The sequence below is a fragment of the Mirounga leonina genome, unplaced genomic scaffold, assembly GCF_011800145.1.
Source record: "Mirounga leonina isolate KUSES-001 unplaced genomic scaffold, KU_Mleo_1.0 Mir_115, whole genome shotgun sequence".
Classification (NCBI taxonomy): Eukaryota; Metazoa; Chordata; class Mammalia; order Carnivora; family Phocidae; genus Mirounga; species Mirounga leonina.
This window is the reverse complement of record NW_023270268.1, coordinates 82,795,253-82,819,793: the sequence shown is the minus strand read 5'-3', so window position 1 is coordinate 82,819,793 and position 24,541 is coordinate 82,795,253. Positions and strand designations below refer to the sequence as shown.

At 46.5% G+C, this 24,541-nt stretch overlaps 1 long non-coding RNA gene across 1 annotated transcript; it reads left to right on the top strand.

Moving 5' to 3' along the window:
* The first annotated feature begins 1,840 nt into the window (after positions 1-1,840).
* Positions 1,841-24,173, top strand: LOC118000493. Its single transcript, XR_004676483.1, has 3 exons — positions 1,841-1,926; positions 7,114-7,205; positions 24,092-24,173. It is a non-coding gene; the product is annotated as an uncharacterized LOC118000493 (long non-coding RNA).
* The last annotated feature ends 368 nt before the right edge of the window (positions 24,174-24,541 follow it).

Sequence of the window (24,541 nt, the reverse complement as noted above, 5' to 3'; positions counted from 1 at the left end):
AGTACATCCCAGATGTCCAACAACAGGCGAATGGATAGACAGTAAATTATGATATTTGTGCTATGTCCATACAGTAGAATACGACTCAGAAAGAAAACAAAGGAGTGACCTAGGGTTACAGGCAACAACATGCATGAATTTCAAGCACCTACTGAGTGAAGGAAACCAGACACAAAAGAAGACACAGGGTATGGTGCCATTTCTATACAGTTCTACAGTAGTGACTCAGACCTGTGGTGGGAGAAATCAGATCCGTGGTTACCTTCTGTGTATATGGAGGGGCACTGGCTAGCAAGGGGCATGAGGGAAATTTCTGGGGTGATAGAGATGGGTCTGTGTCTTGACCAGGCTATGGGGCATGAGCGTATTTATTTGTCAAACCTGATCAAACGCTTAAGATCTGAGTATTTCACTGCGTGGAAATTATAGCTCAAAACAAAATTTTTTTTGAATGGACATTTTAGCCACAGTATAATATCAGTACTCTATCTGGGTTGAGAAGAGGGTGTGGGAGCCCAGGACTCTGCCAGAGCGAGTTTGCAGTGGAGTGTCTGGAATCCAGAACTTGGGAGAACTGCTGCCTGTTCCCGACGGTGGGGACGGCTGGGTCAGCCAGGTTCCCGTGGCCTCTGCCAGCGCCTCGCTCTCAGGCTGGGCCCGACCACACAGCTGTAATAGCAGGTTTGGAGAGCCATTTCCTCTGGGCCCTGCGGCCACATCACAGGCACCGACCTTACTCTCTGGCCTGCTTCCCCCTGCCCTTGACTGCCTCATGGGGCTCACCAAAGAATCTTCCTCCTCTTCACCCTCAGATACCCTTCCAGAACCTTCCAGGGCCCAGGCTGCCCTTGACATCACTTGAGTATCATGGGTGAGAAACTCATGCTTTCTGACATTCCGGGACTGCTCCCCTGGGCTATTGCAACAATCCTTTCTTCCAGTTTTTTTTTTAACCGCCATTTCTGTTTTCTTCATTTCTCCTGCCAAAATGTCAAATCAGGGTCTTTCCAGATGCCAACATCTGGTATTAAATTGCAAGTCTGGATAATCTTCCAAAACAATGTTTCCTCAGAGCCAGGGAACATCTTTTGCTCACATTATTCATCTGTTCAAATTGTATCAAGTTCTTTCATTGATTTCTCTACTGAAATATATCTTTCAACATGTCAAGGCTATCCTATTTAAGATAGGCCCAACACTGGCATGAGGCCATGTGAATTGCTTGGAGAATATGTGATCTGTTGTTTTGTTGTTCTCTTTGTTTTCTTATTTAAAAAAAAATTAATAAATCACAAATAAACCCTTCATTGAATAAGCATTGAATGAATTTAGCTTTTCCCTTATTGTGAGGTTTATATTTTCAATGTAAAATGAAGACTCTAAGATGCCAGACATATGGCACCCAGATGAAGTCTGGTTGTCTGAGTTTGGGGCTCGAGGTGGTGTTGGGATGAGTCAGCTGCATGCAGTGCGTGTCCGCCAGCTGGGGCTAGGGCCCACGGTGGAGAGGACCCGCAGCCTCAAACTCGTTTCCTTTTGCTCCTCCTATAATGGTAGAAACCTCCATTCCTCTTCTGTAGAGTCAGGAAATGGGGGCTCCCCAGGCACACATGTCACCTCGGTACTGGTGGGAAGGGTGGAAGAAATGTCTCAGGGAGTGCGCTCCCGGTCACCTCCTACTTCTGCTTCACTCAGAGCCAGTTCACAGCGATCTGTTCTACGCCTCGGGCTTCCACGCGAACCCTGGCAAAACGACAACCTCCTGTTGGGCTTGTGTCTACTATTTGGTGATCCCTAAGGGGCTGCCTCTAGTCCGACATGTGAGGATTTGTTGTTCCTTCTTGGAGCTGAGCCATGAGGGATGACCCGCCTGATGGTCAGTGTCCCCGGAAGGGGCTTCTATCACCAGTGTCAGCAGGAGACCAGGTAGGCATGGAAGAATCCCTGCTAGTTTGGTGCAGACGCTGTCTGGTGAGTGCTCCTCCCTCCTTCCCCTCTCTCGATCTCTCCCTCCCTTCCTCCCTTCCTTCCTCCCTGCCTGCCTGCCTGCCTTCCCTTCCTTTCTTCCCTCCTTCCCTCCCTCCTGCCCTCCTTCCTTCCTGACTGCTTCCTGGTGTTTTGCCTGCGTGCTGGAGACCTTTCTGCAGCAATAAATTCATTTTGCACTTGAAGCTGTTTCAAAGTGAATTTGGAAAGTGAGCGTGCCTGGCCTCCTGTCTAGACACAATTTCAGCATGCAGATGGAGTTGGGCCTGCCTGGGATTCTCACACGAGCCCACCTGGGCCCATCTGGGGCTTCGTCAGTCTACGGGGGGGCCCGATTCAACGGCCCGCTGGAGGGGTTTCCAGCCTCTATGGCTCTCAGCTGTTCGGAACAGCCTTCTGCCAGGCACGAGAAGTGCTGAATCAGCAAAAAGTGGGTGTCTTTAGAAGAGACGGGGAGACATGCGACTTTAAAAACACAGCACAACCCCACCACAAAACAAATGTTGAACAAAAGGTTAATTCTACGGATAAACAGCTCTCAGTGGCGCTTGACGGAGCGTCTGGTTCCCATTTCGTTATGCCATTCTGCCAGATGTTCCCCTCTATTAATACATTCTGCTAAAGCCGAGATGAAACGTGAAACTAGCGAGCTGCAGGCGTTGCTGGCAACGCCGAGTGGCAACATGCAGGAACAGGGATGTCTCTGCAAGCGTGCTCCGTGGGGCCGCACGTTCCAGCCGGGCCCGCAGGGGGCTGTGAAAGCCTCCGGAGATCTTGACGGGTCTGAGACAGTTTTCACGTAAGTGTGAGAAGACGGAGGGCCACCTGACTCACCACTCCTTATGTGTATTGGCGTAATTTAAGAGACGGATGTGAAGATCATTCTCTGAGTTTCCTCCATCTGGGGATTCCAGACTCCGGCTCTTATGAGGTCTTCCTCTCCTAGGTCACTCCATCACTGGTCCCACGACCGTGCATTGAGACCCGCCCATCTGGGAGGCATTGGTTGTATCCCATTTTCATGAGTGACACAGTCCTCTGTGTTCCCTGAGGGCAAGGGCCAAGATTTATTCGTAGTTGTATATTCTGTAAGTTATTCAATATATGTTCACGCCATGAGTCATCAAGAAAGCTCTCTATTTCGGTTGCCTTCCTCTCTGTCCCAGAGATGCAAGCTCTTGTCTGGTCCTATTTGAACGCTGGAAGGTGAAGGTGACCTGGATGTTTTCCACTCCACAGGCAGAAAGAACAAAGACCGCTTGCTCGAGAGGTGTCCTCCATCATGTTGAAAACTGTGTCCAATCTCATTGTAGGAAGCAGCAGGTAGCTGTGAAAGGCGGCTCAGGCCCCCATTGTGACCGCCTTGGCTGCAGGTGAAAGGTCACTTCGCAGGCAAGACTCTGACCCTTAACTTTTTTGTTGAGAGTGTCACAAGGTAAATTAATCAGATTTATGGCATTAAGCTCTGCCAATATCTTTATCCTCCCGGCTCCTATTCTCCAGCAAAACTCTCTCTCGTCGGGGAAAAAAAAAAAATCTCCTTTCTGATGAAGGGGCAAAGTGTTTTTTGTTTCTTTCTCGCAGTTTTCACTAAAAAGTGAAAATGGCTGGGCGCATATAAAGCCGAGGCCAGCACAGCCCTTCCTTCCTGGAAGAGCTGAATGTTTTTTGTTTTTTTGTAAGTTAAAGTGAACTTTCCTGGTACTTAATCAAATGCTCCTTAGCCTGGGAACAATGAGGAGGGCAGGTTTTGCTGGTGGTGGTAGGCTTCTTGATCTCCGGGCAGACCCCTCTCCTTTGACCAGAGCAACTCAGCAAAGCCCACTAAGGAGACGTCACTGGCCTGGACGTGGGCTTCCGGGTCCACCCGGTCCTGGCCCAGGGCAGTACCCATACCAGAGCAGTGTCCCCAAGGGGCAGGTGGGTTGGAAGTGAATGAGCAGAGAACCCCCCAGTCCGGAAGCCAGAGGCTTGGAGCTGCCTCCCAGCAGGAGTGGGAGGGCTTCTGCTGATGCTGCAGGTGCTTTTCAGGCAGCCTTGCAGGAGAGCACCAATTTCCTGCTGCTAGAAATTTGTCTGCAAATTTTTTCTCATTCAAAAGTGACGGGATCCAGGAGACAGGGGCTAGATATGATAACTTGATTACGGCTTGCATAGGCGACCCGGATGCCTGGGACTTGGCTGGAAGAGAGCGAGCTCCCCCTCTAATCTTTCACCAGGAGAGAACTGACAAGTCGCAGCTGGTCGATTTCTTTCCCCTAAGCCTGAAGGGGGTCAATGTTTTAGACTCTAAGCTCTCAAGATACCATGGTTGTATTTTGATCCAGCTCCTCTGCAGAAGAAGAAAAGTCAAGTAACAAGGGACCATTTTCCCATGATAATTTGCAGCACAAAATAAGGAGTGGATCACATTGGCTCAACAAGTATTTACTGAGCACCTACTACGTGCTAAGCTCTGTTTTAGGCACCGGAGATACCTCAGTAAAGGTTTCAAGCCAAGTCCCTGCTTTCATGGGGCTTACAGTCTAGTTGGGGGATGCTGGCAGTAAATTCTCATGTAAATTCCCCAGATGTCAGAGGGTTAAAATGCTATAAAGAACAATCCAATGGGGAGAGAGGATGAAGAAGGATGATGGGACAGGGGTGGTACTTCGGATCGAGTGGGTAAAAACATCTTCTCCAACTTGAGTGGGAGAGCATACAGACTTGAGTGGAGGGAGAGGAGAAGCCACCCTCATACCTGGGCCGGAGCCACACTCATACCTGGGCCAGAGCAGTCCCATACCTTTATTTCAAACCAAATGGAAAAGAGGCCTATTAAAAATCAGAGGGATTAGCAAGGGCAGGGCGCTGGGGTGGGAGGATACTTGATATGTTCAAAGAATATTCTTTTACGATGATGTTGCATGAATGCAAAGACAAACGCATTTAGCCTTCTAATAATAGTGGGAGGACTTTTGTGACTGTGCTTTTACCAGAATTAAATGAAATAATGCTTATACACGCAGCACAGTGTCTTTGCATAAGAAGAATTTAATATATGCGAATTGCTTCATAATTATAGTGGTTGTTTACTAAGCATTTGACAGTCACAGTGGTAGTGTCAGGTAGGTGGGCAAGAACTATTAGCACCGCCTTGTAAATGATTCTGAAGCCTGTAGAAGGGAAGCGGTTTGCGGAAGTTCTCACCACAGTTTAGTGGCAGATAGAAGGAGCCCGGGTCCCTAAGGCTGATGCAGAGTCGCTTGGGAGAGCTGCTGACCGGCATGGGACTTTGCTTGAGCAAGAAATCAACTTTCATCATATTAAAGCCACTGAGATTTGGTGGTTGTTTCGGCAGCTGACATTACTTAACCTGACTAATACTGTGGGCTGTAAGAAGGGCAGAGAAGCCAGGCAGGTGCCCCTTAAACAGCAGAGGCTCATGGCTTTGGGAGGAGAAACTGTGTCCCAGAGAAGGCAGCGGAAGAACAGCCTAGGAAGTCTTGCCTCTTGGGGGTGCGTTTCGGCTTGGTACGGCACACGTTGTTTTGATATCTCATCCTTGGACACTGCTCTTCTGAAGCCGCATCGTTTCTAACAGAGGACCCTAGATTTTGCAGAATCTCGTTATCTGAAGGACAGAAGGATCATATTCAGGATGGGTGGGGACAGGGAGTGACAGGGACTAGAGGAAAGGTGAAATGAGGAATAAATGTAAATAAAAATAAATCGTCATATATGGTGTCCTTGATCCTCCATCCCACCTCCAGAATTTTTACTGGCCTCCATGGCCTTCCCAGTCACAGCGCCTACACCCCAGTTACCCTGGACCCTGAACATGCCTGTAATTTATCAGGACCACTTGGATCCTACCAGTCCCTCTGCTGGGGACATGTTCCGTCAGCTTCTCCAGCAAGAGCCTATGTATCCTCCGAAGCCCTGTTTGAATGCCACCTCCTCCAAGAAGCCTCCTGCATTCCCTAGTCATAAACCAGCATTTCTTGCCCTTCCCCTTCACAAAAGATCCCTGTGGACTAGTGGCCACGTTCTGCTCACTCGTACGTGTGTACACGCCTAGCTCCCGTGTGAGCCTGCAGACTTCCCAGGGCCAGGCCTCTGACCTCACTGCTCTCACAACAGGCCAGGGGCAGGACTCCATTTGGAAAGAGATGAAATAAACTGCTATTTTCTTTATTTTATTTTATTTTATTTTATTTTATTTTTATTTTTATTTTTTTTAAAGATTTTATTTATTTATTTGAGACAGAGAGAATGAGAGAGAGAGAGCACATGAGAGGGGGGAGGGTCAGAGGGAGAAGCAGGCTCCTTGCCAAGCCAGGCTTCCCCGAGGATAGCTTCTTATATGGAGCAAACAGTTCAGGACCAAAAGGCTGAGGAGTGTCTGCCTTAGAGCCTGGGGTATCTTTTTTTTTTTTTTTTAAAGATTTTATTTATTTATTTGAGAGAGGGAATGAGAGAGAGAGAGCATGAGAGGGGGGAGGGTCAGAGGGAGAAGCAGACTCCCCGCCGAGCGGGGAGCCCGATGCGGGACTCGATCCAAGGACTCCAGGATCATGACCTGAGCCGAAGGCAGTCGCTTAACCAACTGAGCCACCCAGGCGCCCTAAACTGCTATTTTCTATTGAAAAAGAAAAGATCATTTTAAATGGTAGGGCGCATATTTTGAGACAATTCTCTCTTTGGGTGCTCGCTTCGGCAGCACATATACTAAAATTCTCTCTTTGGAACATGTTGGGGTTACCTTGTACAGACATTTATATCCTCACGTGTACTCATCTCCCCCCGGGCCCCTCATTTTCATGGGCAGAAGGAATGTGATGGGGTATTTTGCTGTTGCCTTTATGTCGATGTTCAAACTCCTCTTCTCCCCTCACCCCCATCAATTATTGAATGCCTTAAAAAAGAAAAAAAAAAAACAAAAACCTACCCCAGCAGATGTGTGTGAGTTGTTTGATCTTGAGGCTGAATAGGAACGAAAGTATCCAAGACTCAGATTATGGTGTAGAAGAGGGAAAAAAAAAATCTTAACAGGAACTCTGTGAAGGAGAAAGTTTAGCTTTGATCTTACTATTGAATTTTGCTAGTGGGGTGTGTGTTTATATCTATTTCTATTTATCTTTTTAGCTCCAAAATTCTGTGCTGCTGTGCCCATCTTTTGTAACCCTGCAGAAGGGAGCTTTGTCTGCTTGTGCGCAATGCGATTTAAGTCATTTAAGGTAAGAATTTAATTTCTCTGGGAAATCAGGAGAGGTCTGTAGCTTAATTTATGGATATCTTTTCCTTTAAAGGATTCTAAAATAATTGGGGCCACTTTATTTCAAACCAAATGGAAAAGAGGCCTATTAAAAATCAGAAAGGCCGTGCTTCCAGACAAGGAGGTCCGACTTTATCGTTTTAATTCCTGATTTGCACATCTTCCTCACTAAAGAAAAGCCAGACCTTAGAAAGTAGTCTGACCTTTGCAATCTACAAGGACAGAATTAAAGTACATTTGTTTGCAGTTAAGTTCTATTCCAAAGTTTCTTGTGAATGGGGCCTCTTCTTTGAAAAAGATCAATAATTTTAAAAGTCAAGTAAAGATAACTGATTTTCTGATAATATAGTACGATGACACTGAAGTGATACATAGAAGCCTTTTATTTATTCGTGCAGCTGGTGGGATTGTGGATTTTGAGTGGATTTCAGGGTGAAATGCAGTTTGTCCACAATCTCACTATTGACTTCTCTTCATCTGAGGGCTGCTGAAATGCATATTATAACCTTCCTTTCCTTGCATGCATTCTTCAGTGAATTTATTCATTCATTTAGGTAAATATTTATTGAGCCTACTATGCACCAGATACTTTGCTCACACGCTTCTAATCTGCGGTGGGCATTAAAAAGCAGATGTTTATCTGCACCTCAAGGTATGAGCCAACAAGATTCCCTAAATTAGGGGCGCAAAATTCTCCTGTACAGCTGTTCTCAGAAATTGTTTTATTTAGCATTTTCCTAGCTATTTCTTCAGCACCAGCCAAATAGAAAGCCCAATGCTAAGCACTTGCATCAGCAGCATGATGAAATCACGTGCAGAGACTGTGCTCTCTAAATGGCTTGGGGGGAGGCTGGGGGGGGGTGGGGCGCGTGGATGTACCACTGGGGAGCGAGTCTGTGTGGGCGGATGGAGGGGGCAAGAAGAGGAGATTCCTTGGGCGTGGGCCGGGGCTGGGACTCATCAGCTTACAAATCTCGAATTGGAATGTCAGCATTTTGGTGTGGCAGAAAATGCTGAAAAATGCCGTCCAACGGTGTGATCATTGTTGGGGCATCCTTCCTGGCCCGGCCAAGCGGGGTGAACACACTCTGGAGAGCACCTTGTGCCTAGAACTTAGGCTGTAGGCCTCTGGGCTGTGGGTCCCAGTGTTCTTGAAGATGTCAGAGAGACTGACGACCTCGATTCTGCCAAATGAAGGCTCTGCTAGAGGAAACCATTATTAATATCCCACCACCCCACCCTGCAAGGACTTTTCACAGCCTTGGGTCTGTTGCTGCTCTTTGTTGCACACCCTGCCCCCCACATCCCCTGGAAGGACCTCAGAACCTCAAGGGCTGGTCCCCATTGACTTTGTGACAGGGTGTGGTGGCCTCAGGAAATAAATAGTCACAGTGGGTGAACTGCAGAGCCTTGGTCTCATTATTGAAATCAGCCTGGGACAGTGATCAAGTTGGTCGGTTCTCACAGACCATCCTCACTTTGCTTCACGGGAGTGGGTGTGTAATAAACACGAAGCCATTGGCCTTGCCTTATTTGGTGTTCAAACAGGTCAAGCTTCTTCTTAGAGAAGCTTCAGGTTTTCATGGTGTTTGATCCCACTGTTGGCCAAGTGTATTTGAGGTATATAATTTTTGATGGGTTCTCTTTAAATTTGGCCAGCTAAAAGGAAATAAGATGATAAAATAACCATATATAGTTTGTTAGCTCCAACCATACATATCTCTATGAATGCTTAGGCATTAAACAACTATGTATAAACTACCTACCATGTACCTTAAGTAACTACTATGTATAAAAATTAAATACCATAGAGAGATACAAGTGTTTCCTCATCTATCTGTACAATAATATATATTCATTCAGTGTTATAAAAGCTTTATTTCTGGTGGTGTCTTGTAGAAACTTGTATGATTCAATTTGTTAGTAACTTGAATAATAGTAAAGACTTTGCTGATGTAATATTGAGTATAGGCTTTGCAGTTAAACATGCCTGACTCAAACACTGGCTTTGCATGTATTATCTGCATAACCACATACAAGTCACCTAAAATCTTATTTGTAGAACAGAGGTCTTAAGGTTGTTTGGGGGATTAAATGAGATAACATTGTTTAGTAGTATGCCTGTCACATAGCAGGTGCTCGTTAAATGCTAGCAGTTTTTCTACTTTTTACATATTTTCTAGTGCCTTTAATTGGGTTTCAATAGCTGTGGTCAGCTTTTATCTAATGATAGAAGTTGATATATTCAACATTTCTGTTTAAAAATATCAAGGTCTGTAAGCCCTTACACACTGGCAGTGCAGGGTGCGGTCTCTTGAACATTCTGGTAAGTAAGGTTGCCATTTTCGCATCCTTGCTGTCTTATTGCACACACCTAGAGCCCAAATGTAACCAACGGGCCTCCTTCCATGCCCCCTGGCCACCCCACTCCAGGACCACCACACCCTTGTTCAGAGGAGTGATGTCCTCTCTTACCGGGCGCTCAGACCACAGACGTATGTTGGAGTGCCTGCTGTCCCGACAGGGGCTCCATCAGGAACGAAGGCGTTCTCTGTGGGTGTCACCCCCAGACACCTCTTTGAATTTGTGCCTCCCTCGCTCTCTCTTAGGATCACAGCTCATCTGCCTCTGCCAGCTTCCAGGAGCTGGGCTTCTTGAAGTCATTACCTAAGGTCATTCTCTTTGGCCTTCACAACTACACCTAATCGTGCTGTTGTCTCCACTCTGTTTTCCTAGCTTTTCAACTCCCCCAGCCTCCCTAGGAGAACGTTCATATTTTCTTTCATCTCTCTTAAGGTTTGCACATCTGGATTGCTCCTGCCGATGTCCAGTCAAACCCAGCCAGGCTGGGGAGGCAGGGCACATCCACTGTTTTGCCTATCCTCTTCATCCACTCATGTCTGGAAGCTGGACCTGACTGAGCTTGGAGGAATCATCCAGCACCCATTACACTGCACTCTTGGAGTCATCGACTCAGGAGTCCTGCCTTTCACTTGCCAGCGCTTGGCGTGTGGCTGTGCCCTGGCCAATCAGAGACCCTCTCGGGAATTTGCATCTTGAATGGACAGATGGCAGCTCTAGAAAGCCACTGAGGTCAAATAATCCCTGTAGTGGCTCCCTATCCCGACTGTCCATGAGTTCCTGTTACCTGGGGTCTGCCTCAGTCCTGGCCATTCTAGACTATTTCTTCGGATTCTGATTCTATAGTCCTGTGTCTTCTACTAACTTCTTTTTGTGTTTGAGACAGTGAGATTCCATTTCTCTTGCTTTCAGTTAGAGAATTCTGAGATAGTAGATCAGTCCAAATATCTACATTTCTAAAGCTCAATTTATATTATGACTATTCTTCCCTGATCCACAGTGGAATTCTTTTAAAATCTTCTATATTTTGGAATGAAGGCTTTGGCAACTGAGTTTTAGAGTGACCTTCCTGTGCCCTTGAATAGAAATAGACTTCTTCCTAATCACGTGGTGAAAAGTAGCTGGGGGTGATACAAGTGAGCTCAAGAGAGGCTGATGTGTCTAACCTGTGCCTGAATTAAGGCTTCTTAAATTCTGTGTGCATAAGAATCACCTGGAGAGTCTGTTAAAAACACCAAGTCTTGGGAACAGGCCCCCTCCCTACCCCCTGAGATTCTTTTTCAGTAGGTCTGGAATAGGACCCTGAAATCAGCTCCCAGGGGACGCCGATGCTGCTGATCTATGGACCACATTTGGAATAGCAAGTCTTTAAATATTATTTTTTCCCCAAGCAAGCAAGACTTTGGGACACAGAAAGATTTCCTCTGGCTTATTAAAATTAAAAGACAAGAGGCAAGATAAGAACTGCTTTCCCTGTGAACCTTAGAGGTATCTGCCTCTCGCTGACCTCACTAACGAGCTTTGTCCCGTTGAGCCCTGAGCAGGATGAGATGATGACTGGATCGGAGGGTGTGTTCAAAGGCAGGGTATCTTCATGAGTCAGCCTGGCACCCCCCAGAGCCTCACAGGCTGCTGGGCAGGATATCCAGGGCTACTTTAGTGGAAAGTTTTTTTGGGTTTTTTTTTAAGTAAGTAATTACATAAGATCTGGAGGCAATGCAAGACTGCCCCCTGGGACTACTCAGCAGTGACCACAGCAAGAGCCCGGGCTGCCGCTGAGCCTACTCCTCACTGTGTCCTTGAGGGTCCTCACTCCCACCTCCAACACCCATCCTCTTCACTTCTTTCTTCCGAGCCAGTTTCTTCCCCTTTCCCCATACCCAGCTCTGAGCTTGCCTTTCCCCAGATCCCTTCCTTGTCATCTTTATTGTGCATCATCCCAGCATCTACATACTCAGCTTTGAAGTGTTAAAAAGCCAGTGCTGATGTTCCTAACAGCCACCACTTCTTTGCCCCTTACTGTATTCCTAGAGCTTTATCTATCTCATGTAATCCTTGCAACAGCCTCTGGTACGCATTATGGTACCAGTTTGTACATGAGGAAACAAAGTCAGAAAAGTAATTTGCTTTAGATAAACTACTTAGGAAATGTTAGGGGCAGAATTTAAACTCTGTTCTGACTCCAAAACTTAGGTCACAAACCACCTTGCCATTCTAAATTAATTCTGTGTGTGTGCACATGTGTGTGCGTGTGTACGTGTGAGTGTGTCTTCCTGTACATGTCTCAGTGTCTCAGTATTTGGTAGCCCTATCTGATAGAAAGCTCACCTAGGCAGGACCTGGGTGCTCTGGAAGAATATTCTAGCAGTTCTCTTGACCAGGCTCCATCCTGTGGAATGCTTGGAGCCATGTTTCTTTCCAGAGTAGTCATTCAAGAGATACTGTTTACCACTGGTGTGTTGTTCTCTGATGGCTGACATTTCTGAACATCGGTGGGGGTAGGTCCATTACTGGAAGTGGGAAGCATTTTTTCCTACTTACCAATCAGCTGTGTTTGCCATTCATATCTATGAGACAGATTAGAAATCTGACTGCCAAGATGAATAAAGAGCTCATTATTTGTTGTCATCTATTGAGAGTCTGTTTTGTGCAGACCATGAAGCTGGGTTCTAGAAGGAACCACAGAGGATTCTGATTTGAGAGGCCTTGAACACAGGGTGTACTGGGATGCAGAGTTGGGAGAGGTGGGCCCAGCAAGGGAGAGCAGGCAGGGATCAGGCAGAACCTGGGCTGGAGGAAATGTCCTGGTTGTAGTATTGGCCATGGTTAGACTTCTGCCTAAATGTGTACGGCAAATGCAGGTGCCCACCTGAAAGAGATATACTGTAGTAAGGCTCTTGGGTGGTAGAAGAGCTTGAAGTCGGATGGGTGTCAGCATTGCTAATATGGGTGCTTGGTTCATTTAACACAGGAACCCAGGCAGTGGCTGAGAAGGCACAGGAAACATTCATTCATTCATACATTCAACAAATACTTGTTTGAGTACATAACTTGGCATTGAGAGTACAGTTATGAACAAGGCATAGAACGTGTGGGGAGGCAGATGTTAGACTAATGGCACAGGAGTAATTTGATTATAATTGTGATGAATGCTATGACAAGGATGAACACAGTATTACAAGAGGACTCATGCTCTGTGGCTAGGCAGAGTGTAAGTGTCCCAAACAAAAGGGCAGGAGTGCAAGACCAGGCTCCAAGTGCAATAGCTTCTGTGCCTGCAGTTCATTTGGACCAGTTGAGACTCTGATCCATCTAATTGTAGAGATAGACTCTGTGCCCATGTTAAGAAAGGGTATGGTAGGTTAAGTGATTCCTCGACTTAGAACCAGAAGAACTGGTCCCAGCCATTCCCTATTCTTGCAGTGTGGCTTAAGCAGATTCCCCAAATTTTAAGAGATTTAAACTCTTTGAGCCTCAGTTTCCTCATCTGTAAAGGGGAGAAACATTTCCGGCACAGCCTGCTGTATAGGATTCATGAGCGAGCATGTGAAAGCGTTTTGTAAAGTATGAAAAGCAAGAGATATTTATGACCATACAAACACACACACACACACACACACACACACAAGCACACACCCTGAGTTTAATGAGCCCAGACTTCAATGTTAACGAAGCATTGAAAGGGTTGGGTCTGGGGAGATTCCCATGAGTAGTCTTCAGAGAGACGAGTGTGGCACAGGGAAGAAGGAAGTGGCCTGGCTTGGGCATTCCACAGCGGTGGCGTGTGTGAAGGCGGGTCTTCAGGAGGGAGGAACCCGAGGAGACAACCAGAGGTATGTTTGGCAAGAGTCAAGAACCTCAGTGGGGGTAGTGAGAGGTGAGGGGAGTTGTATGGGAGGGAAGGAACTAGCCGGGGTGGGGTCCGGGACCACAGGACCATCTCCCTTTCTTATTTTTTATGGTTCTAGTTTAGTCAGACCTCACTTAAAACATTGAGAAAAATCATGAATTTAGCTCGATTATTGCAGAGATTTATTTTTTCACAAAGAGGAAGGCCATTTTATCTACAGATAAAATGGAAAGAGATCAGATGGGATTGGGAATACGGGCTTCTTTATGAGAAAAACAATAAAGTTAGTATCTCTACCTTATACTATGTAAAAGGTGAATTTTAGGTGGATTATACATGGGAAGGGGAAAATATGAAGCTATAAGAGAAGCTATAAAGGAAAAGATAAGAGAATATACTTGTGACCTTGGGGTGGAGAAGGACTCTTTAAAAAGAATGCAAGAGCACAAACCTTAGGGCCAAATATTGATGGATTGGCTACAACAATATTCATGTTTTGTTTTCAACAAAGGATACATGAGATAAAGATTAAAGAGGGGCAGCAAATGAAGAGAATGTCTTTGCAATGCCTCAAGCTAATGCAAGTAAATAGACTAGACAAGGAACTCCCGAAGACCAACAGGAAAACATAAGGAATCCAATGAGAAAATGGTCAAAGGCTATGTGTAGACAAGTCACACAGCGGAAGATTTAAGACTAGCAAGTCCACAGAGACCTCAACTCACTGATAAAGAAATGTAAAGTAATTGCAAAATTGTATTTATGCTCATGAAATTTGCAAAAATGAGAATATCAAGTCATAAATACTGGTGAAGATGGGAGGAAACAGGCACTCACCAGCATCCCATGTATAGCCATTCCAGAGCTCTTCATGTACAGTATGTACTTAACTGAAGAAAGTGAATGATGTCTGGCCAGCTCTCACTCCAAGGTTAAATGCCATAGAAATGCTCACATAAGAGACTCTTAATCATAGGAAACAAACTGAGGGTTGCTGGAGGGGAGGGGTGAGGGGAATGGGGTAACCAGGTGATGCATATTAAGGAGGGTACATGATGTAATGAACACTGGGTGTTATACACAACTGATGAATCACTGAATCACTGAACTCTACCTCTGAAACTAATAATACATTATATGTTAATTAATTGAAATTAAATAAATAAAAAAAAGAGGAAATGTTCACATTTTAAGTCCAAGCTGTATGCAGCAGTCGGGAGTTGGGGATGATCTCAGAAACCATCTCCAGGGGGATGGATACATGAAATGATGTGGGTGCACAGCATGGAATATTATGCAATAATTAGAAACAGTGAACTGGAAGCAAAACACCAACACGAGTAGATCTTAGCAAAATGGGTTTGGGTGAAAGAAAAGAAACAGAATGAGATATATAGCATAATAGCATTCGTTTAAATTAAAATCACAACAGATTTAAAAAAAAACCCTGTATTTTACAAGGATTCATTCATGTCCAAAGATATATAACAAGCCCACTAGATGAGGTGGCTAGGCAGCAGCAAGAAGTAGAGATAATGTGTCAATCAGTGTCCAGTCATGAAAACAGAAAACACTCTAGGTGTTTTCAACAGAGAGGATTTAATACAGGGGATTGATTACAAGGGGAATTAGAAGGTGAAGAAATGAGAAAGAAGGCCCTGAGATACTGTAACTGCAGAGAAAACCTATCACGTCTATGGCTGGTAGAACAAAAGGGAGGAGAGGGTGTTACCAGACCTAGGAGTTCAAAGGAAGGAAACCCATGGCTGCTGTGCAGGTGTAGCACTCAGAGCTCGGGGGTAGGGGCATCCCCGTGTTGATGGCCGGTGCTGGGTTGCTGAGGGCAACTGGAGCTGGAGCTGTGGTTCTCCTCTGCTGCTGGGGGAGCGGGGAGCGGACAGGGTGCTGACCAGAGCTGGAAAACTGGAAGGGAGTTCTTTTGTTCCTCCTGCCTTCTTATCTCCAACTGGTATGTCCCATTGGCAGAACCTGCCAGAAAGACAATTGGCAAAGAAGTCTTGGAAATGAATTTAGAAGCTAAGCCCCTATATTATGGAGCAAATTATAAAATTAAGGGCTTGGGCTCAGAGATAACAAGAAATAACGAATGCTATAAAACTAATAAAAACCGAATCAAAAATAGGAGACTTGTCTCGGACTCCTGGTGATATTGCACATATGAATTAAGAATATGATAAACTCAATTCTACACTTAAGTCCAAAAATAAATAACAAGCAAGTACTCAGGACAAGGAACCATGTGACATGGGGCCAGTTTGGGGTCTGACTCACCATGTCACTTTGGCCAAGTCACCCAAACACACAAGTCTTAGCTTTTTCACCTCTGCTAAATCATAGACCTAAATGTAACGGATAAAGCTACAGAACTTTTAGAAGAAAACACAGAAGAAAATCTTAGTGATCTTAGGTTTCGCAAAGATTTCTTAAATCTGATACAAAAAGCATGAATCATAAAAATTAAACAAATAATAACTCGGATCTCATCAAAATAAAAACTAATTTATGGTGACAGAAAACAAGTCAGTGATCCCCCTGAGAGTCTGGGGTGGGGTGAAGGAGGCAGTGATTATAAAGGAGCATATGGATACTTGTGGAAGTGATGGATATGTTCATAATCTTTATTCTGGTGGTTTCACACATATATACATACGTCCCAACTCATCAAGTTGTATGCTTTAAATATATGCAGCCTATCATATGTCAATTACACCTGAGGGTAAGGAGTCATATGACATGGTTCTATTTCCAGTTCTGAGCCGCTAGGGCTCACTTAGGCTTCATCCATTTGGAGGAGTGAGTCTCAGCTCTGGCTGAACTTCGGAAGCTCTGAAAAATACTGATGCTTCAACCCTACCTTTGGAGAATCTGGTTCAATTGATGTGGTGGTGGAGCCTGGTCTCTGCATTTATTAAGCGCCCCTTGGGTTATTTTAATGTGCAGGCAGAGTTGAGAACTATCAATAGGTAATTCTGTTTAGAAAAAATCTGTAAGATATTTTATGGGTAGTATGGATGAGTCACTCAAGGACCGTCAGGTAGTGTTGAGCAGGTGGGTTTGGGCAGGTGGGTTTGTCCCAGGAAAGGTCCTGCAGGAGTGGATGAATCTGGAATTGTGACCATCTGTGCACCACAAAGAGGTAAGAGATGAGCAAGCCACAGTTAGGGGCCTCCACTTTGGTGGAGGGAGAAAAAACAAGGTGGGGATTAAGTGATAGAACAGGAGACAAGAGGTCCTAGAATTCCGACATGAGGGGTTGGAATTCTTCCCATTCCTGGGAGCCCAGTCTCATTATTGGAGAGTATTCACCTCTGCAGAGAACTTCTTGGATTTCATCCTCGGGTAAGAGAAGTAATGCAAGATTCTCTAAGCAGGACTCTATCTAAACCCCCTACAATTTTCTGTCAAAACAGTCCAGGCCCCAGTGTAAAAGCAGGGTTTCCTTCTGAACAGTATTAATACCTACAGAACTACTCAACTAAAGCTGGGTTTATTTAGTTCAGTGACTTGGCTCAGTTAGTTTTTTGAGGGATTACAGATAAAAATCTAAAAAGAAAATACTGGATTGACATAAAATCAGAGTCGTCAGCTTTGTCATCCTAAATCTTTTAGGGAACAAAGTGGGAGAATAAAGCAGTTGGTCAATCCGGTTCCCTCTCCCTAAAAAATATTTTCTCCAAATCATCTCATAGAATTGGTAGTAAAATGGCTGCTTCGTGATATAAAGCCAGCAAACCATCAAAGTCCATTAGGACAAAATGAAAAAAAAAAAAAAAGAAAAAGAAATGGTAAGAATGTTCTGGAGGGAACGTGAGTCTTTATTTCAGCTGATGGTGCTCTGGAAGGCTGGCTTCTCTGCAGATCACCCATCTGGCGATTTCACTCGTTCACACGAGTGGAGAACTGCATAGAACAATGATATCACCAACACTAGCTACCCTATGTTGAGGGCTTACTGTATCCCAGGCACTCTTCCATGAACTTTGCATGTATCAAGATAATTTTTAAAGATTTTTTATATATTTTTAGAGAGAGAGCACGAGCAGGAGGGGCAGAGGGAGAGAGAGAATCTCAAACAGAATCCCTGCTGAGCACAGAGCCCGGTGTGGGGCTCAATCTCACCACCCTGAGATCATGACCCTGAGATCATGACCCTGACGTGAAACCAAGAGCTGGGTGCTTAACCGACTGCGCCAGCCGGGCGCACCGTGTGTATCAAGATTTTTAATCCTCACAACTCTATGAGGGAAGATTTATTTTTACCACCTCCCATCCTAAGGATAAGGATACTGAGATGAGTTCGCCAATACATGGTTGTGCTGGGTTCAGGTCAGTCTGGTTCAGAGCCTGAGAGCTTCACATTCCACCCGAAGAAGGAGAGGAAGGAAGAAACAAACAGTGTTTATTAAGTGCCAGCTACTTCACACGTGATTATTTCACTTAACCCCCGCAATACATCCTTATCCCCATGTTATAGCCCAGGAAAGGCAGGCTTAGGGTTTAATGACCAGCTAGTAAGAGGTAAGGCTAAGATTGAAGCTTAATTTGTCTGACCGTAAACCTCTGCTTTTCTTCACTAAATCATGAAATTTCAGAGTAGCGCCCATGCATGAAAGCACGTGCTAAGGGAGAAAATCTCTTGCTTAGAGCTTCCTCCTTAACTTTGTACAATTTTAACAAGTTGGTTACCCGGTGTCCTTGTTCAAAGCCAGAAAATATGTGGGTTTTGGGAGGAAGAGCGTAGATAGATGAACCACAGGGGAAATAAAATTGATAGAGTAATAAAATTAGTCTAGGAGAAGAGAGTTTTTAAATAAGCAGTGTCGTAGCTGTGCATCTTTGAGTAGAAGCTTTGCGTTAAAAGCTATATGCTTTCTTCGAAGGAATCAAAGGATAAGAGGCTGGATGAGTTTGTCAGGTAAATTTTGTAAACTTTCAAAAATTAGTCTAAAGATAATCCTTAGTTAAATTCAGAACACAAAATCAAGACCAACCAAGAACACTTCTAAAAATAGAGAGCAGGGCGCCTGGGTGGCTCAGTTGGTTAAGCGACTGCCTTCGACTCAGGTCATGATCCTGGAGTCCCGGGATCGAGTCCCGCATCGGGCTCCCTGCTTGGCAGGGAGTCTGCTTCTCCCTCTGACCCTCCTCCCTCTCGTGCTCTCTGTCTCTCATTCTCTCTCTCTCAAATAAATAAATAAAATCTTAAAAAAAAATAAATAAATAAATAATAAAAATAAATAAAAATAGAGAGCAGATTTATTTAACTCTAAGGAATTCTTTGCCATGCAGTCTAAACAATCTAACATCAATAAAATGATGATTCCAAGATGATTAACATCCATCAGGAGGGCTGCTGGCCTTGCACACTGGTTTTCGGGATGCATTGTGGGTCCCGTGCCTGGGCATGTCCTCCTTCCCCAGCAGTCACCCTCTCTGCAGGTCCCAGGGCAAGCGCTTCCAGGCTCTTCTGAGAAGGCAGCCCTATTCCCTGTCCCTCACCCACCACCCGGCACTTCTCACACTTGAGAGGGCTCCGCGGTACTCAGGGCTTGAGAAACACACAGACTGCCGGGTGTGTTGCCCACTACACTTTGAGGACCACCAAAATTGCTTTCTCCATTGCTGCCCATGTCTCTTCATTGGTTTCAGCTCTACTTCCACCAAGCCGACCGTTTCTGTGTCTGCTCAGGAGTCTGTGAGCTTCTAGGGGGAAGAAGCTGGTTAATACCAGCATAGTAGCAGGGAGCCAAGGGGATGGGTGGGGGAGATGCCTGCTGAGCAAAGGGGATGGGGCTGAGCAGTCTACCCAGTAACGAAGCTTCAGTCATGGGTCTCTGGAAGCTGCATCCCAGTCCCAGACCCTGCTGGACGCATGGGCCCAGCAGAGAGCCAGGAGTGGTAATTAAACACAAAGAGCCCGTTTTTCAAGAAGGCAGAAGCAGCACTCTCAGGGACCCCCGTAACAGAGCATGATCCAGGGAGAGGGGTGTTCTCTGCTCCTCCACAAAGCACCCTTTGGGTGCCCCCAAGGAATTCAGGCTCTCCCTGGCGATGCCTGAGTGAGATGCTGGCGTCCAGCAGAGCAGGGCATGGTCCAGGGCTCCTACCCAATGTTGTAGCCATTAGCCCCATGTAGCGATAGCAAATGTACATATAAATTAATTAGAATTAAAGAAAAATGAAAATGCAGTTCATCAGCCACGGTAGCCACATTTTAAGTGCTTCCTAGTCACAGATGGCTAAATGGCCCTCCTACTGCCCAGTGCAGATAGAGAACTAGTCCATCACTGCAGACGGCCCTCTCGGCTAGCGCGCTGGGGGTGTGGAGAATGATGTGGTGAGAGGTGGATGGTACTCGGGCTTTGCAGTATTCCACAGATGGATGCCTGAGAACAGAGGCTCCGCTCTTCTTCCTCATTGTCCTACATTCCTTGGACCAGGACTTTAGTCCCTAGTGTGGCAATGGCTCCCTGGGGACAGAGGGGCACTGGCTTAATGGAGAGTGGGATTGTCCCTGAGCAAGGTAAGTCATCCCCAGGACTCCTAGCAGGGCCCAAGGGTCCTTTAAAGGGGTGGAGGCGGCCCAAGGATGTGCTGGGGCTAAGTTGGGTCACACTCTCCATCTCTCCATTACCATCAGTGTGGGCAAGGGCCTCACCTGGCTTCCTCTGCGGGAGGCACTTTCCCTCCGCTCTCCCATAAACTGGGTGAGCTCCTTCTCTTGTCCTCACTTCCCTTGTACCAACAGCCCTCTCTGCGTTAGAATCCAGGAACTGAAAAGGATGGTGGAAAGAAAAGCAGGGTTGGGTTATCCAGGCCAATGATGGCTTCTCCAGGACTTCGTCTGGTCGCTTCTGTACATTTTCCTAATGGGCTTTCCCTGCCTTCCCTGGAGATGTAACCATGGTCTGAGAAATCTCTCTCCCTAGATGAGTTACCTGGTTGTGGGTCACTTCAATGTTCTTTTATCAAATTCTTCCTTCACTCATCATAAAATGAGAAAGCAGATTCTAGTTTCCTCCAGGCTGGCTAAAGCCTAAAGTAAGTGGGAGGGAAAAGCCCTCCAGGCTGTCCTTCAGGTAGCACATGGGACTTGCATTTAAACAGATGCGCCCCTTGTCTTTCTCTGCTGTGAGCTTTTCCAAATCCTCACTCCTCACTATTTCAGGGGTCTCTGTGGCTGGCTGGGTAACGAAACAAGGACCCCCTGTCCATGGAGCACGTTGAGGGGAGAGGGACAGTCTAAGAACAGAATGTTCAGACAATTAAAGTGGGTCCAGTGTGAGCCCAAGCTGTGCCCATGACTGGGGTTTAGAAATGTCTAGAGTGTGTGGCAATGGACAACCGGAAGTCTGTTTTTGCCAGGGCCCACGGAGCCACCTGGGAGATTACTTATTTTAAGAGGATGGGAATGAGGCCATTGCAAGCTTGATGTGGTAGTACAAAGTCTAAGCTGGAAGAGGGGAGAGAACTCCACATGCATCATCGTATTTGTCACCAACTCTGATGGGGGAGGACAGTGCAAGCTTGGCTGTTTAAGGAACACCCTGCGAAAGTCCTTGACTCCAAACTAAGACGCTGAGCCCAAGCAGCGGTGCTTGGAGACTTCTCGGGCACCACGTGAGGAAGCAGAGTGGGGAGCAGAGGTGTTAGCTCACATTTCCCACCAGAACCACCAGGCTGCTGCACTGGAAGAGCTCCAGGCACAGAAATGAGACAAGAGGTGGAGGAGCCCTGGTGGAACCCAGCAAGGACCTCACTGGACTGCAGGACTCAGCAATCCCAGGGGATATTGGAGTTCCCAGAGAATGGAGGAGGAGTGAACAAAGGAGAAGAATGGGATCCAGTCACTGTCCAAGAGAATTAGCTCTCCTTCTCCCTTCCTTTTAAGAAAATTCTGTCCAGAAGCCATCAGGGGAGGTGGGACAAGGTAGGCCTCTGCACCTGAGTGGGGAGGGGCCCTGGTGGCCCCGAACAGGAGTGAGGAGGAGGTCCACACAGGAGGTGGTGGCCCACTGTGAGGTTGGGGGCTTATGGGGAGTGAGGAAGGCGTCCACACGGGACAGTGGCCCCGTGTGTCAGAGCCCAAGTGTGCGGAGGAAGGTCTCCTTGTAGAAGGGAGGCCCCATGTCCTATGCCGGGTGACAAGGGAGTCCCTTGAGGGAGGCCATCCTGGCACAGAGGCTTAGACCCTAAGCAAAGTGAGGGGGGGACACCTCCTACAGGTGTCAGAACCTCAGGCGTCTGTGCTCCTTAGCAGTACTTGGTTTTGGTGTCCAGGGGGAATGACTCAAAATTCTTCTACAGCCTTGGATGTTCTTATCTACTCCAGTGACTTCAGTTAGCATTTTAAGGTCAAGTTTCCCCACATTTTATCTGAACTGCAGATCCAGATATCAGATGGCCTTCTGCAGGTGACCGCGTGGATGTCTCCCAGGCCCCTGGCGTCCTCCCCGTGCCACCCCAGACTGCCGCTCTTACAGCTCCCCACCAGGCTCAGACAACAGGAGCGCCACCCACCCCAGGCCCTTAGCACGTCAGCTGCTACATGCTGCTGATTTTACTTCCTAAGTAGTTCTCGAGTCTGTCCATAGCCTCTGCTTCCATCGTCTGTATTCCAGTTGGGTTTGAGGCACCACCATCTCTCCCGGGTGATACTGCAAACTGCCCCCCAGCTTGTGTGGCCCTCTCCAGCCTTGCCACATGGCCCGCACCCTGCCCCCTTCAAATTATATCCAGACTCTACAACACTGCACCTTGAGAAAAGGACCTCCGAACATACCCCTGCCTTGTGCAAAACCCTAACTGTTCACTATTGCCCTGAAGATAAAATGCCACACCCTTAACGCAGTTAGTAAGCAGTCTTATAACCAGGCCTCAGCCCCGGAGGGTGGCCGCACTAGCCAGGGACTGCCCTGAAGAGAGCCCTGGAAGTCTGGGTTCAACTCAGTCCCCGGCAGGTGGCAGGCATGCTGGGCTGGGGTTTCAGTCCCTTCCTCCCCCCCAGCAGCCACCCCTCACTTTCACCCCCGTAACGCGCCTGTCCCCTGGGGGCTTCCCACTTGCAGTCTTACCGCCTCCTCCTGAGAACGCTGGGCCCCAACCCCTTTGTCTTTGTGACTTTTAAATCTCCCTCCCGACTGGCATAAGTGAGGCAGGCAGGTCAGATGACTCGCCCCTGCTGTGTGGCACTCTCTAGTTCCCCTTGGAAGACGAAGCACAGTATGTCAATTGCCGAGTTATTTGGGAGCCTCCCACCATGACTGTAAGTGCCGCAGGCAGGGGCTCTGCCGTCTTGGCCCCCTGTCGTCACCCCCACATCTTGCACAAGCGCTGCCTCAGCTTCGGTGCTGGGTTTAGATTAACTGTGATCCACACAGGCGGAGCCTATATACAGAGCAGGTGTACGTCTATTATTTTGACTCTTCCACAGTGTCAGAGAGAGAGAGAGAGAGAAAACTGGCTTACAAGTTCCTGATAAGATGGTGACTCTCAAATTTAAACAGATGCAAATTAAAATAACAGGGAGATTCATTTTTTTACCTACTAGATTTGTAAACATCACACAGCACTGAGAATGTGGAGATACCAGCAGACGGTCTCCTCTCTGGGACAGAAGTATAAATCAGCAAGAATCCTTCAAGAGCAACTTGGCAATCTCTACTAAAAGTTTAACTGCGCCTTTTTTCCCTTTAGTTTCACTTGTAGAAATGTATCCTTCAAATATTCTTACACATGTGGACAGAGAGGGACACAGAATATTCAGCAAGTCACCGTAACAGATGAGAAAAACAAATGGGAAAAAAAAAAACCAAACCCACTACCTGTCCATCAAAAGAAGGTTAGTTCAATAAATTGTGAAAGTCTTTCTAATGGAGAACTGCAAAGGAATGTTTTTAAATGAGCTAGATTTACATATGCTCATATGAAGCAACCCTTGAAGGGGTGGGGTGGGGGGATGAAAATAGCAAGGTCCACAGTGTGCGTGTTTTAAATTGTGATTTTAAACGGAAATCAAGATATGTGCACTTATGCATAAAATATTTCTGGAAGACTACACAAGCAACTCTTAACAGTAACTGCCTCTGGGGAGAGAGACTGAGATATGGGAGAGGGGAAAAACTTACTTATTGTATATTCTGTTTTAAGTGCTTGAATACTTTATTATAGGCATGAATTAGCTTTGCAGTTATACAAAAAGAAAACTATGTTTTGTTTTTTTAAGAAAGGAAGAAGATGGCGAATTTGCATCTGCCTGAAATTCTGGCAATTTTCCTCCCTCCCTCCCCTCCCTCTCCCTCCCTTCCCCCCCACTCCGTTCGTTCGTTCCTCCCTCCCTTCCTTCCTTCCTTCCTTCCTTCCTTCCACTCTGTCCTCCTTTCTAGGAAAATTATCTTCCTGGAATCGTCTAAAAATATTAGACATAAGATTAGACCAGTTCCCCATCTGTGCATTGGGAGTCCGTGTTTGACGGGCGGTTCCAGCATTGCTTGCTAAGAGTTGACCTCTCTACCTTGATGAATGGTGCACCTTGCAGCCCGCCTTTTCATTCTGGCCAGATCCTGGCCTCCAGTTACAACTCTGCCAGCACCTCATTTCTCTCGCTTTCTTCCCAGGGCTTCTCTGCCACCACCTCGTGGAGTGCCCGAGGAAACTTATTTTGCCATTCTGACACTTGCGGAAAACTGGAAGTAGGAGGGAGTTAACAACCTACGGACCACCTGGGGATCAGTGAAAGCCAGTGCTGGACAGGTATGCAATTCGAGCTCATTAGGGGTCTCCGGCTTGGAGCGCAGGTTTTCCACTAGACCCACCAAGTCAGTAACTGATCCTTGGATGGGCTCTCCTGCTTCCCTGGTTACTCTCCCCAGCTTCTCACTCCTGTTTCTTGGCATCACGTCCCAAAATAGACTAGCAGCTCATGGTGTGGACCTGCTTGTTGTGGGAAGCAGGGCAGGGACACCAGCCCTCACCATTACTGTGGAGCTCTGGCAGCCTCGAACGCTTGTGAGGAAAAGGAAACAATGGTCCATGGGGAGCTTCTCTCTTAGTCTTCCTGAGGTATA